The sequence below is a fragment of the Musca autumnalis genome, unplaced genomic scaffold (assembly GCF_047663935.1).
Source record: "Musca autumnalis isolate F117 unplaced genomic scaffold, ASM4766393v1 scaffold_1, whole genome shotgun sequence".
In the NCBI taxonomy this organism is placed as follows: Eukaryota; Metazoa; Arthropoda; class Insecta; order Diptera; family Muscidae; genus Musca; species Musca autumnalis.
In genome coordinates, this window is record NW_027411644.1 from 254,344,821 (window position 1) to 254,360,652 (window position 15,832).

The 15,832-nt window shown below is 36.9% G+C and overlaps 1 protein-coding gene across 2 annotated transcripts in view; it reads left to right on the forward strand.

Moving 5' to 3' along the window:
• kay (transcription factor kayak) overlaps positions 1-15,832 on the forward strand; it is a 350,765-nt gene that overhangs the window by 38,701 nt on the left and 296,232 nt on the right. The window contains exon 1 of one of the 2 annotated variants that reach the window (XM_073960791.1): positions 14,764-15,765. The exons of the other annotated variant lie outside the window; for it this stretch is intronic. The gene's annotated coding sequence lies outside the window, so the exon portion shown is untranslated. Of the gene's footprint in view, positions 1-14,763; positions 15,766-15,832 lie in introns of those variants that run through there. 2 annotated transcript variants of the gene reach the window in all.

Genomic DNA, 15,832 nt, shown 5'->3' on the forward strand with positions numbered 1-15,832 from the left:
GGCAAGTCCATACTTCTTGAGAAAATAGCCTGAAAGGTGCAAAACAACCCCTATGACACCGTGTGTAGTGGTTGGAGCGCAAGATAACTCTCGAACGGATCTTCCGATTCGGTCCAACATTTGGCCATTGTAATATTTTGTCCAAACATAGTTTAAATTCGAAGATAAGCCACATCGGTCCACTCCTTCAGGTACCTCCCCCACAAAAGTTCACAAATGTTCGGAAAAATTGTGAAGGGAGTGACCGATGTAATCCATACGTTGCACATCCTAATGAATCTACCAGATATAGATCAGGTTCGAATATGTACTATATTTGTCTACTCCTTCTGGTACCTCTCACACAAAATTTGGGATAAGTTCACTTTAAGACCTGCTCTCGAATCACTTCGATTTTTGTTGAAGCGATTTGCATTCGCTACCTCCATCACGACGGTAAAAGTTTTTTTCAGGGGCAGGTCCATATTTCTTGGGAAAACATCTCGAAAGGTTTAAAAAAACCGCTATGTCACCATATGTGGCGGTCGGAGAGCACGATAACTCTGGAACTGTTCAACAGATTTGGTCCAACATTTGGTCTTCGTCATATTATATCCAAACTTAGTTTCATGGGGCAATACCGATCCACAACTTCCGGTACTTCTCCCCAATATTTAAAAATGTCACTAAAATGCTAGGATGATATCACTTGATGGGGCAACCAATTTGGTCCAAACTTTGGATCTCCTAATATTTTGTCAAAATTTAGTTTAACTTCTAAAATGGCCCATATTGTTTCGCCCTAAGGGTACCTCCCCCATAAAAGTTCAACATTTGTGTCTAAGTGCAGTTAATTCCTAATCCCATTTTTGTCGACAAGTTCAAAAGTCCAAAAAGGGCCACAAAATTCTGAAGAGACCTTAAATACATTCGATCTGTCCGTAGGTGAAAGTTTCACTTCACATTGGCTGAGGGTATACATATATCTGTCAGCAAAGCCGACTGACACTTTTTTACTTGTTTTAATTCAAATCCATTTTTTTGTCGGCAAGTTCTTACATAACAGAATCTTGGTTGTGTGGCCGCTTTTCGTTCTGTTCGTAGATGCAAATTTGAACTCCCACAGGCTGAGGGTACACATATCTCTGTCGGAAAAGCCGATTGATAATTTTTTTACTTCTTTAACTTATCATCTATGAATACTGAACAATGTAAATATTTAAAACAAACCTTCACAAAAAATCTAATAGTTTCGAATGGCATTACCAGGTACATAAACTTTTATGATTCCCGATATGAAATAATGTAAGTTTGCAATAATTTGCACGTTTTTCCTAACTAAAGAACCAATTAGTTTTATTACCTTATTTTACGTTGCGATATGACTGAAGCCTGGTGGTTATTGCGACAATTCCAAGAATTGCTATCAGTGACAAAAAATGACTTTCACTTATTTCTCTGTCATTGCCAGCATAAAATGGGTTAATTATTCGGTGTGTGTGTGATCGGTCAACACTGTTAAGCCTGCGAACGTCACTGTCACAGTACAGTATATGGGGGGAGTAATCATACTCACAAAAAATATAAAAACACAAACAATAATATCTAACTAAATTATGAAAAATCATTCAAACAAGTAAAAAAGTTTCAGCCGGCTTTGCCGACAGAGATATTCCTTAGCCTTTGTGAATTGAAACTTTAATTTATTGTTAATATCGAATATTATGTAATACCGGCTAGGATGTACTTGAAGGAATAGCACGACATAGTCCATTTTGGAAGTGGATCCTAGTTTAGGAGTCATTGCTTTCGATATTGTGCCCACCAGTCATTTCATTTGGTCAGAGGGCATGGACTTGCCCGCGAAAAAAATATCGCTTAAACAGGACCACATCGATATAATTTTCCAAAGTACATATCTGCACTTAAACAAAAGTGTTGAACTTTTGGAGAAACCCGATATGGACCAGTTCTGCAGTGAAACTACATTTTGACAAACTATTGGGAGATCCAAAGTTTGACCGATTGGAGCAACCGTGAACGGAGCGTTCAACAGATATAGCGCGTACCATTTTAGTAACATTTTTTTTAACTTTTGGGGAAGGGGAGGTACTGGATGGTGTGCACCGATGGTACCCATCTTCGAATTTAAACTAAGTTTGGTCAAAATACGAAGGTAAGTAAAATTTTTGACCTGGGTGTAATGGTGGTGCATGACTTCTTGACCTTTTTTTTAAAAAAAAAGATTTCCTGTAGCGAGAATGAATGAACTTTAGCCTATTAATGCTAAAATTTATGTTCATTCCACTTAATTATGAAAAAAGGTCACGCACAAACCACTATGAAAAAAAAACAATTTTTTTGAAAAATACTATAAAACTATAAATACTATATATTATTATTTAAAAATGCTATATATTATTATTTAATATTGAAAAAGGTCACGCACAAACCACTTTTAATTGATATGATATATGGAATAAAGTTATATCTAATATTATAGAAAAGTAAAGTAATGATGACTGATTCACTGACTCACTGATTGACTGATAATCAACGCCCAGTATAAACGGCTAAAGCTAAAATCTTCAAATTTTGGGTGAGGGTCACTCTTGGTCCGAAGGTGTCAGATAAGGCTGGATTTTTTGAAATTCGAACTATAAGGGTACGAAAAGTACTAAAAGGTACTAAATATGGTACCATTTGTATTTGGCGAGCCGGTAGAGTTAGAATTCTGAAATTTGGAATGAGGGTCAATAATGTTATATAGAATAAACGTACAAAACGGGTTTCAAAAATTCGAACTACAAGGGTACGAAAAATACGAAAATGTACTAAATTTGGTACCATTTGGTATTATCTGAACGGATAGAGCAAGAAGCTTGAAATTTGGAATTAGAATCAAGGTTGCGAAGTTGGGTTGATACAAGGAGATGGTTTCGGAAATGTGTACTCATTTGTACGAAAAGTACTGAATGGTACTAAATTTGTTACAGTTTGGATTTGGGCTAACGGATCCTGAAATTTGGAATTAGGATCACTGTAGGAACGTAGGATTGAGATATGGATGTAGTTTTGGAAATTCGTACTTATGTGTACGAAAAGTACTAAGTGGCATAACATTTGGTACGATCGGGATTTGTGTGAACTGATAGAGCCGGGATCCTGAATTTGTAATTGAGTTTACTGTTGAAGTGTCGGATTGAGGTAGTTTTGGAAATTCGTACTTATGTGTATGAACAGTACTAAATGGTACTAAATGTGATACAATTTGGATTTGAGTGAAGTGATAGAGCTGGAAGCCTGAAAATTGGAATTTATATTACTGATGGAGTGTAGAACTAAGATAGTTTTTGAAATTCGTATTTAGAGTACAAAATGTACTAAGTTTGGTACAATGGGAAATCGGGTGAACGGATAGAGCTGAAATCCCGCAATTTGGAATTGAGATTGCTTTAGGAGTGTAGGATTGAGGTAGTTTTGGAAATTCGTACTTATGGGTACGGAAAGCACTAAATGGTACTAAATTTTGTAAAACTTGGATTTGGGTGAACGAACAGAGCTGGAATCCTGAAGTTTTGAATAAAGGTTACTGTTGGAGTGTGGAATTGCGGAAGTTTTGGAAATTCGTACTTATGGGTCGAACAGTACTAAATTTGGTACAATTTGGATTTGAGTGAACAGATATAGCTGGACTCATGAAATTCGAAATTAAGATTACTGTAGAAGTGTAGGATTCAGGGAGTTTTGGAAAGTTGTACTTATGGGTAAGAGAAGTACTAAATGGTACTAAATTTGTTACAATTTGGATTGGGATGAACGGATAGAGCTGGAATCCGGAAATTTGGAATTAAGATTACTGTTGGACTGTAGAATTGAGGTAGTTTTGGAAAATCGTACTTATGGGTACGGAAAGCACTAAATGGTACTACATTTGGTAAAACTTGGATTTGGGTGAACGAACAGAGCTGGAATCCTGAAGTTTTAAATAAAGGTTACTGTTGGAGTGTGGAATTGCGGAAGTTTTGGAAATTCGTACGAACAGTACTAAATTTGGTACAATTTGCATTTGAGTCCATGTATAGAGCTGGACTCCTGAAATTTGGAACTAAAATTACTCTTGGGTGTAGGTTTCAAGAAATTTTGAAAATTCGCTGGAATCCTGAAATTGGGAATTAATATTACTGTAGGATGCAGGTAGTTTTGAAAAGTCGTACTTATGGGTACGAAAAGTAATAAATGGTACTAAAATTTGGATTTATGTGAACGGATAGCGGTGGGATCCTGCAATTTTAAATTATGATTATTGTAGGCCTCTTGGATTGAGGAAGGATAATTCGTACTTATGGGTACGAAAGTTCTAAATTTGGTACAATGAGGATTTGGGTTAACGGGTAAAGTTGGAGTCCTGAAATTTGGAATTAAGATTACTTTAAAAGTGAAAGGTTGAGGTAGTTTTCGAAAATCTTACTTATTGGTACGAAGAGTACGAAATAGTTTGGTAAAATTTGGAATTTGACGAACGGATACAACTGGAATCTTGAGATTTCAGTGTAGGGTTGAGATACATATGTCGTCAAAATACGTACCATAATTATACGAAAAGTTCTTTATGGTACTCAATTTGTTGTTGGGTTTAGATACAGTGCTGGAATCTGTATTTTTTTGGGTTTAGGGTGATTATTTGTTTGCAAAGTTGGTCTCGCTGTTAATGTGTAAGGGTGAGATTTTGAAAATCGAACTAAAAGGGTACGAAAAATACTAACATAAAAATAAAAAATTGATTAAAATTTTAGTGTTCGCCATTGCCATATTATATATTGTTTATTTGTTTTAATATCCTTTCCGCTTACGAAGTAGCGGGCACTTTGCTAGTATGATATAAATTAATATATACGTACATATGTAATGACTAGCAAAATGCCCGCCACTTCGTAAGCGGAAAAGGAATAATATACAAATAAACAATATTTAATATGGAGAACACTGAAAATTTTGATGTACTAATACTTATTTGAATTGATATTTAATTTCTTTCAAGTACTGCTCGTATACGTTTTGTTCGAATTTCAAAAAAAGACCTTTACACTTCAACAGCGACCTACATTTTAAATTCCAGTCCATGTTTTATTAGAACGGTGTGGGTATTTTGAAAATTTTATCCACATTTTCCAACCGAATTTTGCAATTTGTGATATCAAAATGTAGAAAACCTTTATTCAGAAGATGTTACCCTATATAACAGTTAATTTTTGAGACATTTTATTTTAGGCCTTTTTTCTCAGGATGTAAAAACCTTCTTGTAAGACATTAGCCGCATAGATCTACCTTTTCAAATGAACTTACAATAACGTTTAGAATAGACAACAAAGATAAAAACAATTTTGTTGAAAAGGTACGTTTGACTTTTTGATTTCAGTACATTATTTAGAAACCGTATTCGGATTAACCTAGAAACAATAGTACATTATTCAGTACAATTTTTAAAATCCAGGACCTTAGCTCAAATGTTACAGTTTTAGCTCTACTTGTTCATCCAATGTCAATGTCAAAGGCGGATTTAAATAACCATTCTGATCCAATACCCTCATAACAAATTTCATTTATCGATTCACCCAGTACCAGTGCTTCAATATTTAGTATTATTTAATACTTCTAGTACACTTATTGTACGACCACCTCTAACAATGAACCTGACAAATCAATAATATATCAGAATTTCACGTCTATACGTCAAATGTATTGCAATTTTGTACTTTTCACGCACTAATGATATAATTCCATCTTCATTGCTACACCCAACGTCAAATTTAATAGCATTTAGTACATTTCGTATTTCTCAATAAATCAACCAGCCCTCAGCCTAATTTTAGAATTTGTATGCATTTCAAAAAATCCGTATCTAAACACCAACACAAACCCTCATACAACAATTCGAAATTCAACCTATATCCCATCATGCAACACCAAACTGGTACCAAATTTAGTACTTATAGTATGATAAGTTCCAAAAATTACTTCCTTTTATCCAAAACTATATCCAAACCGCGATTTAGTATTTTTCGTATACATTAGTACGAATTTGCAAAACTTACCGAATACCGAATTTCCCAATTTCAGCTCTACCCCTTTACACAATAACAATTTGGACCAAATTCTGGGCCATTTAGTAATTTTCGTACACTTATTGTATGTATATCCACAACCACATCCATATCTCAACCCTACACACCAACAGCGGCTATAATACAAAATTTCCGAATTCCACTTCTATTCATAATACCATTAATACTTTTCGTATGAAAGTACGAATTTCAATAACTATCTCCAACAGTAATTGCGAATTTCAGGATTCCACCTCTATCCGTCCACCCATTTATTAATTTTCGTACCCATAAGTACGAATTTCCAAAGCTACCTCAATGCAACACTCCATAAGTAATCTTAATTATAAATTTCACGATTCCAGCTCTATCTGTACACCCAAATCCAAAATGTACCAAACTTAGTACCATTTAGTACTTTCCGTACCCATAAGTACGAATCTCCGAAACTACCTCAATCCTACACTCCATAAGTAATCATAATTCCAAATTTCAGGATTCCAGCTCTATACGTCCACCTAAATTTAATTGTACCATATTTAGTACCATCTAGTACTTTCCGAATTTCCAAGACTGAGTCAATCCAACAGTAATCATAATTCCAAATTTCAGGATCCCAGCTCTATTCGTTCCCCCAAATCCAAATTGTACCAAATTTAGTACTTTTCGTACCCATAAGTACGAATTTCAAAAAACTTCCTCAATCCTACACTCCAACAGTAACCTTAATTCGAAATTTCAAGATTCCAACTCTATCCGTTCACCCAAATATAAATTGTACTAAATTTAGTACATTTAGTACTTTCCGTACCCATACGTATGAATTTCTAAAACTACATCAATCCTACACTCCATCAGTAATCTTGATTCCAAATTTCAGGATTCCAACTCTATCCGTTCACCCAAATATAAATTGTACTAAATTTAGTACATTTAGTACTTTCCGTACCCATACGTATGAATTTCTAAAACTACATCAATCCTACACTCCATCAGTAATCTTGATTCCAAATTTCAGGATTCCAACTCTATCCGTTCAACTAAATTTAAATTGTACCAAATTTAGTACTTTCCGTACCCATAAGTACGAATTTCCAAGACTAACTCAATCCTACACTACAAAAGTAATTAAAATCCAAATTTCAGGATTCCAGCTCTATCCGTTCACCTAAATCAAAATTGTACCAAATTTAGTACATTTAGTACTTTCCGTACCCATAAGTACGAATTTCCAAAACTTCCTCAATCCTACACTCCAACACTCCAACTCTATTTGTTCACCCAAATATAAATTGTACCAAATTTAGTACATTTAGTACATTCCGTACCCATAAGTATGAATTTCCAAAACTACCTAAATCCTACACTCCATAAGTAACCTTAATTCGAAATTTCAGGATTCCAACTCTATCCGTTCACCCAAATATAAATTGTACCAAATTTAGTACATTTTGTACTTTCCGTACCCATAAGTATGAATTTCCAAAACTACCTCAATCCTACACTCCATCAGTAACCTTAATTCGAAATTTCAGGATTCAAACTCTATCCGTTCAACTAAATTTAAATTGTACCAAATTTAGTACCATTTAGTACTTTCCGTACCCATAAGTACGAATTTCCAAGACTAACTCAATCCTACACTCCAAAAGTAATTAAATTCCAAATTTCAGGATTCCAGCTCTATCCGTTCACCCAAATATAATTTGTACCAAATTTAGTACCGTTTACTACTTTTCGTACCCATAAGTAAGAATTTCCAAAACTGCCTAAATCCAGTAATATTAATTCCAAATTTCAGGTTTCCATGTCTACCTACATCCAAATTGTACCAAATTTGGTACCATTTAGTACTTTTCGTACACATAAGTATGCATTTCAAAAACTACCCCCATATCTCAATCGTACACTTCAACGGTAATCTAAATTCCAAATTTCAGGTTTTTAGCTCTATCCGTTACACCCTAATCCAAATTGTACCAAATTTAGTACTACTCGTACACATAAGTACGAACTTCCAAAATCATTTCCTTATATCAACACCACTTCCCAACCTTGATTCCCATACCAAATATGAAGATTGTAGCTATATCCGCTCAAAATATACAATTGGTACCAAATTTAGTAACTTTTCGTACACTTATAGGTCGAATTTACAAAAACCCTTTGGTACATCTTTCTAACTCTCCATCAGTTACCCTCATTCCAAATTTCAGATTTCTTGCTCTTCCCGTTTGCCTAATACAAAGGGTACCATATTTAGTACCTTTTAGTACTTTTCGTGCCCTTCTAGGTCGAATTAGGGGCCTTATCTGACCCCTATACACCAACAGCAACCCACAGTCAAAATTTCAGCTTTCTAGCTTCAGCGGTTTCGTCTGGGCGATGATATGCCAGTCAGTCACTCACTCACTCACTCAGTCATCACTAAGCTCTTTTATATATATAGATACGGCGATAAAATTGGTGAGAAACAAAAGCTTATGTAATTTTGGTTATGTCATGTGGCTTTAAAGCTTGTTTTGAGTTATATAGGTGCTCAAAGTGATTCCAAAAAAATTCAAAAAGCTCACGTATAAAAACTTTAAAAGCTTTTTGTGCGTAAGCTTTTATATCGAATCACCTTATAATTAATATTTTACCTAATCTTAGGCAAAAGCTCATCAAAATATGATACAGGGATATGAGGTTGTAAACAAGTCATAACCCTAATGCACACCCGCTTTACACTCAGAAGGTCTGCGTTTAGATTCCGAGGCCAGGCAACATCAAAATTTTCAACGGTGGCAAAACACCCCTTAGTAATGTTGGCGTCATTTATTGAATATTTCAGCCATGTAGAACTTATCTACAAGTGGTGTCGTGAGACACGCCGTTCGGACAGGGCGATAAACAGTAGGTCACATATCATTGAGCTAAAATGATTCGTGGTGCACTCATGAATATAAGAGATGTCTCCCTTGTCCAGCCACAACACATGGTGCCGTAGGGATTTTTTACACCTTTCGTGTCATTTTCTCATGATGTATGGATTTGCCCTGATAAAACTTGTACCGTCGTAATGGGGGCAGGGAATACAAGCTGTTACAACAAAAAATCAAAGCATTTCGAGAGCAGATCCTAAACTGAACTTGTGTGGGAGGTACCCGAAGGAGTGGACCGATATAGTCCATATTGAACCGCACTTATGTCTGGTAGAAATTGCACTATATGTAAAGTATGGACCAAATCGGTTAATCCCTTCAAGAGTTATCGTGCAAACTTTTTCCCGACCATTTACAAACTTTTGTGGGGAAGGACCTGAATGAGTAGGCCGATATGACCCATCTTGGAACATAAAATAATCGAATCGCTTGATCCGTTCGAGAGTCATCGTGCGCTTCAGCAACCACATGTGGTGCCGTAGAGGGTTTTTACACCTTTCGGGCCATTTTCTCATGGACTTGCCTCTGATAAAACTTGTACCGTCGTAATGGAGGCAGGGAATACAAGTTCTTACAACAAAAATCAAAGCAATTGGAGAGCAGGTCCTAAATTGAACTTCTCCGAAATTTTGTGTGGAGAGTGGACCGATAGAGTCCCTATTTAAACCGCATATATGTCAGGCAGAAATTGCACTATATGCAAAGTATGGACCTAATTGGTTAAGGGTTTATATACCCTCGTTAGCATAAATGCTGAGGGTATAAAAAGCTCCTTAGTAATTTCTTTTATAACAGAGGAGTCTGTTGATGTTAAAGTCTGGTGAAACCAGCCAGATTTTACAATTTATAGAGTCTCAAAATAATCAATGTATTAATGATTACGGATTAATACATACATTGTATATTAAGAAAAGATTGCCACAAAATCACCAAAAATGGGTCACTTATACTCCAAATTCTAGCCCCTGATTCACAATAGCGTGCTGTGTCCGTGCGTTAACATCGCTGCACACAGTCCTCTGCTAAAGTTAGCAGACAACATCACATATTTGCAAAAAAGTCAGCGTCTTCGTCAACGACGGCGACTACGACTACGACGACAGCAGTACACTACACTCCAATGATATTTAAATTTGTCTACAACTGGTCAGTCAGACCACACGCCACCACCGCGAATGGTGTTAAACTAAATTAAACGACTTCGGCTATTTGCTAGCCACACACTCATCGTCAACAATAGTTGGAATAGTTGGGAGTGATGGTGGTAATGAGTATAGCGGGTGGTGGTGGTGGCAGCAGCCAAATTTGCTGCATATAGTTTTCGTTGTTTTTTTGTCTTTAGGTGGCGACGACGAATGTCGTCTGAACGAACAAAAACAACACAAATTAAGCCTGGCCAGTCAGTCAGTCATCCAGCCAGGCAAACATCATCATCGCAGCTAGCTGGTCAAGCGCAATAATAATGCATCAGCAACAATAACCACAGCATTTGTGCGTCTGGCTTTCCAGCTCTCAAAACAGCAACAACAAGACCAACACAATGCTGCTACAAAATAGCAACAACAATAAAGTCGCGGTACATTTCATGGCAATGACGACGATCGTGTAATAACGACAACAGCGGCGACAACAAATTATTCGGTGTTCAACGTCGTCGTCATCGTCGTTAAATTTTAATTTTCGTTGCACATTTGTTGTTTTTTTGGTTGCTCCGACGACTGTTGATGATATTGTGTGAATGTGTTGTTGTTGCTGCTACTATTCTTATTGTTGTAGTTCCTTTTTCTGGGGAGTTGTTGTTGTTGTTTGTGTGAACAATAATAATATTTATGACAATTTTGCACAGTGTCCGAAATGAAGGATAAAACAAGTAAAAAAGTATCAGTCGGCTTTGCCGACAGAGATATACCCTCAGCCTGTGCAAATTGAAACACTTTTTTCACAAAAAAAACTTATTTAGGGGGTTTCAAAATTTTGGTCGTATGAACCGACAACAATGTTGATTAGGGTTAAAGTTCAAAAATTTTGCGGAAAAGATACTTAAAGGTATGGACCGACATAGACCATGGGGGTGCCATAGGTGGTTTTTACACCCTTCGTGCTGTTTTCTCAAGAAGTATGGACTTGCCCCTGAAACAACTTTTACCATCGTAATTGAGGCAGCGAATGTAAGTTGCTTCAACAAAAATCAAAGTGATTCAATAGCAGGTCTTAAAGTGAACTTATCCAAAATTTTGTTTGGGAGGTACGGGATGGAGTGGACAAATATAGTCCATATTCGAACCTGATCTATATCTGGTAGATATTATGAGAATGTGTAAAGTATGGACCAAATCGGTCACTCCCATCAAGAGTTATCGTGCGCACAATTTTTCCGAATATTTTTGAACTTCTTTGGGGTAGGTACCTGAAGGAGTGGACCGATATGGATTATCTACGAACTTAAAGTAGGTTTGGAAACAATATAACGAAGGCCAAATTTTGGCCGGAATCGGCAATTCCGTTCGAGAATTATCTTGCCCTTCCACCCATAAACATGGGGTTTGTTTTTCAGGCTAGTTTTTCAGGAAGTATGGACTTGCCCCTGAGGAAATTTGTACCTTCGTATAGGGGACAGTGAATACAAGATGTTACAACAAAAACCAAGGCGATTCGAGAGCAGGTCCTAAACTGAACTTTTCCGACATTTTGTGTGGGAGGTACTCGAAGGAGTTTACCGATTGAGTCCATATTGGAACCTCATCTAAGTCTGGTAGAAATTTCACAATGTGCAAAGTATGGACCAAATCGGTTACTCCCTTCAAGAGTTATCGTACGCAGAAATTTTCCGAACATTTTCGAACTTTTGTGGGGGAGGTACCTGAAGGAGTGGACCGATATGGCTTATCTTCAAACTTAAACTATGTTTGGACAAAATATTACTAAGGACAAATTTTGGACCGAATCGGCAGATCCGTTCGAAAGTTATCTTGCGCTCCAACCACCTCACATGATGTCATAGGGGTTTTCTGCAACTTTCAGGCTATTTTCTCAGGAAGCATGGACTTGCCCCTAATGAAACTTATACCGTCGTATGGGGGGCAGTGAATGCGAGTTGCTAAAACAAAAATCAAAGCGATTCGAGAGATGGCCCTAAACTGAACTTCTCCGAAATTTTGTGTGGGAGGTACCCGAAGGAGTGGGCCAATTGAGTCCATATTGGAACCTCATCTAAGTTTGATAGAAATTATACGATGTGCAAAGTATGGACCTAATCGGTTATTCCCTACAAGAGTTATCGTGCGCACATGTTTTGCGACAATTTTTGAACATTTGTGGGGGAGGTACCTGTAGGAGTGGACCTATAAGGCCCATCTTCGAACTTAAATCGAATCTGGACAAAATATTTCGATACCCAAAATTTCAACCGAATCGATTGATCCGTTCGAGAGTTATGGTGCGCTCCAGCCAGCCAGACGGACGGACATGGCTCAATCGACTCCAAATCGTCTGATACACATTTCGTCCAAACATACTTGGGGTCTAAAACCATTATTTCGATGAGGCACATTTTGCCCGTATAAAAGTGTATATACCCTCGTTAGCATAAATGCTGAGGGTATAAAAAAACACCATATCTTTAAGAATAAAAATCAAATGCCGTCATAACCCAACATAGGTTTTTATGGAAAGAACTTTTTACCACGCCCACTTTCCTCAATTTTCAATTTAAATTTTTTCTACAAAAACAACTGAACTTATTTTCACGAAATTGTCGGGGAATGTACAGGGATGGCCCCGGAAAACAGGCTGCATATTTTATTGAATACCAGGGGGGGGGGGCGGTATACCTCATCTATGTGATATTTTTAAAAACGCAATATTTGCAAAAACTAAGAGTCTATCGGTTTACAAAATTTATCGGAAGGTATCGTTCTATGGGAGCTACATGAAGGCCTGAACCTAAACCGACAAATTTCAGGTGGAAAGTTTTATACCCACAAGGAAGATTTAGTATCAAATTTCAGCCATTTCGGAGGGATGTTGAGGCCACAACCTTCAAAATACGAGAAATCCGGAGGTACCGTTCTATGGGGGCTATGTGAAGACGCCTGTGTGCTAGCAGGCAAATTGAGAAAACGTACTCTTAGTTTTTTGTGAACCATAAATAGTTAAAAGTTTATGCAATTTTTTATTTATATTTTTTAATAATTTGCATTGTGGACGATTTTAGACAACATTAACGTTTTAAAAATGTAAAAAAAAGTAATGAAACATCAAGAAAAATTAAATATTAATTCTCCCTTAAATTTGCCTCTCTCTCTCAATTTTGCTCAGCTCTACCTATAACTGAGCTTGTCCGTCTCATACCGTCAGTGCCCGAGAATGAACTTGGCCTATTGGTACAGAGCTTTCAGAACTTCGGACACACTTTTTTCGGCACGAACAAAGTTGTTTTTTATGTACCCTTATTTCAGGAAGCATGGACTTGCCAACGAAAAACATTATGTCGCCTTTGCATTCAAAACTTGGAACAAGTATCGTTTAGAGGTACCTCTTGGATGTGGCTGAAATTCATGTCATAGGTAGTTCTTTTGACTATCATCGCAACGATATATTGCATTCCTGGGTGAAGTCCATACTTCCCGAGATGGGGTCGCGACATTTTGGAAATGTCTTATTTTAACACCACTGTTGTTTATGGACTCGGATCGGGCTGAAATTCTTGCAATATATAGTCCTGGGGAGCCTGATCACAACGATATATACTTTCCCGGGGATAAGTCCATACATTCCGAGATTTATTGTGTTATGGCCCCCTGCCATAAAGTACCTATGGTAAGAACTTCAGACCTATAAAAGAGGTGCCCCTAAACGACATTTAAGCCAAAGTCATTAATGGCTCTTTTTCGCAACACTGTGCCTTTTCATAATTCATTTACAATGTTCTTTTATAAATAGTCCACAGTTCATTTAAATGTAGCACTGAATGTTGCTGTGGTTGTTGTTTGCCACATGCAACATTTAACAATGTCAACACCAACAAAACAGGAAAACAAACTGAATGAACCATCGAACAGTCGTCAAGCATTGAAAGTTATTGCTTTGTTGTTGCTACTACCATTCTCAGGGTGTATTGTGGTGATATTTATTTTCAAGTTTGCATAATTTTGGGTAAATTATCGGCGTGAGCGCTTAGCCACTCGTTACTCACTCATTCTGGCAATCAATATTTTGTTTACCAACATTTTACACGACGATTAACGAACAACAAATACCTACTTGCAGTAGAGTCGTGTTTAGTCTAAGCAACAATAACACCAACAAAAGCAAGCCATGCACACAGATGGGCTAGAATGTAAACAAAACTTAGAGCTGTTGGCATAGATCACAAGCAGCAACAACAACAAGATTTTGGTAGTAAAGTCAGTCAACAAGAGACTCCCTCACTCCTGCTCATTGATCCCTGTCTGGCTGGCTGAATGAATACAGCCTGAGGCCTGACTGCCTGCCTGTGGTTGTCCGATCGCTTAGACATTGTCTCGTAGTATTAAGTTTTGTTTTTGCTCGCTCCTTCGTTTAGTTAACTTCTTACTTCACCAGCAAGCACAACAAATAAACTGAAAACGAAAACAGAAAAAAAACAACAACGGACACACGTGCAGGCGACCGACCAACCAACCAACCGATTCGATTGTAGTGTCGCGAACGAGAAGCATTGCCGAGCGAACAAAAAAGGTTTATCAAATTTCGGTTTACATTTCGTCGTTTAATATGTTGCGGGCTTTGCTAACGTAAGGAAGTAAAATACACAACACAACAACCGACCCGACGACCAGTGACAAAACTGTCCAACGCCGACGCCGTGATCGTTGCCGCCATTGATGCCAATCGCGAAAACAACGACATTTTGCTCAACCAACAAAAAATTAAAAGGAAAAAACAAAAATTCGCGCGCCGTCGCCTTTTGTTGGCGGATTGATCGCCATTGATAATTAATGTTACGAAGTGAATGAGAATTAAGTGAAGATGATCATCAGTTGAGAATAACAACAAAAACAAAAGAAGAGAGTTTGGTACAAAAAGTGAGGGTGTGCATTACAATGCAATACTTTCAGTCAGTGAGTGAGTGAATGATGCGATGTGATGAAATGGAAATAACTTCCAATAAGCTTCAAGATTTGTGTGCAAATAAAACCACTTTACTCCCCCACCTTATGAAAAAATTAAAACGCAATTTTGTATAAATTATTTCAAGTCCTTTTTAGTGATCCTTTTTTAGTGTGTGCAAGTCTCTCTTTCTCACTGTTTTTCTTTTGGCAATTAATCAACCGCTGACACAAAAGCGTGAACAAAAGTGCAACCCAACCCTGAGTTGAATAGCCTTTTGGGCTAAAGTCATTAACCCCTGTCGGATGCAATTTCAGCTAATGATTAAATTGTTATAATTAATAATAATTATAATTTGCAACAGTGTACAATTATATTGCCACAACACACCATTACATACCTGCCAACCTACCTAACTACCTGTGCCTACATGTCGTCTACTCAATTAAATTTAATTTAATTAAATCCAGAATTTGTACCAAGTGTTTGGTGCATTCAAATGTGTAAAGTCTTCAAAATTAATGAATGACATCAAAAATTTTAAGCTGCAACATCATCATCAACAACAAAAGGAACAACAACCGCAGTAACAACAGTGTGGGCGTTAAATAATGCAATTGATTATAAAATTTGCCAAAAAATAAAACAACAACAAAAAAATTAATCAAGTAAGAATACATGTTTTCTTCAAATTCTTAAATCGCTCACTGTCGTATATTTGTTTCGAAATAAATA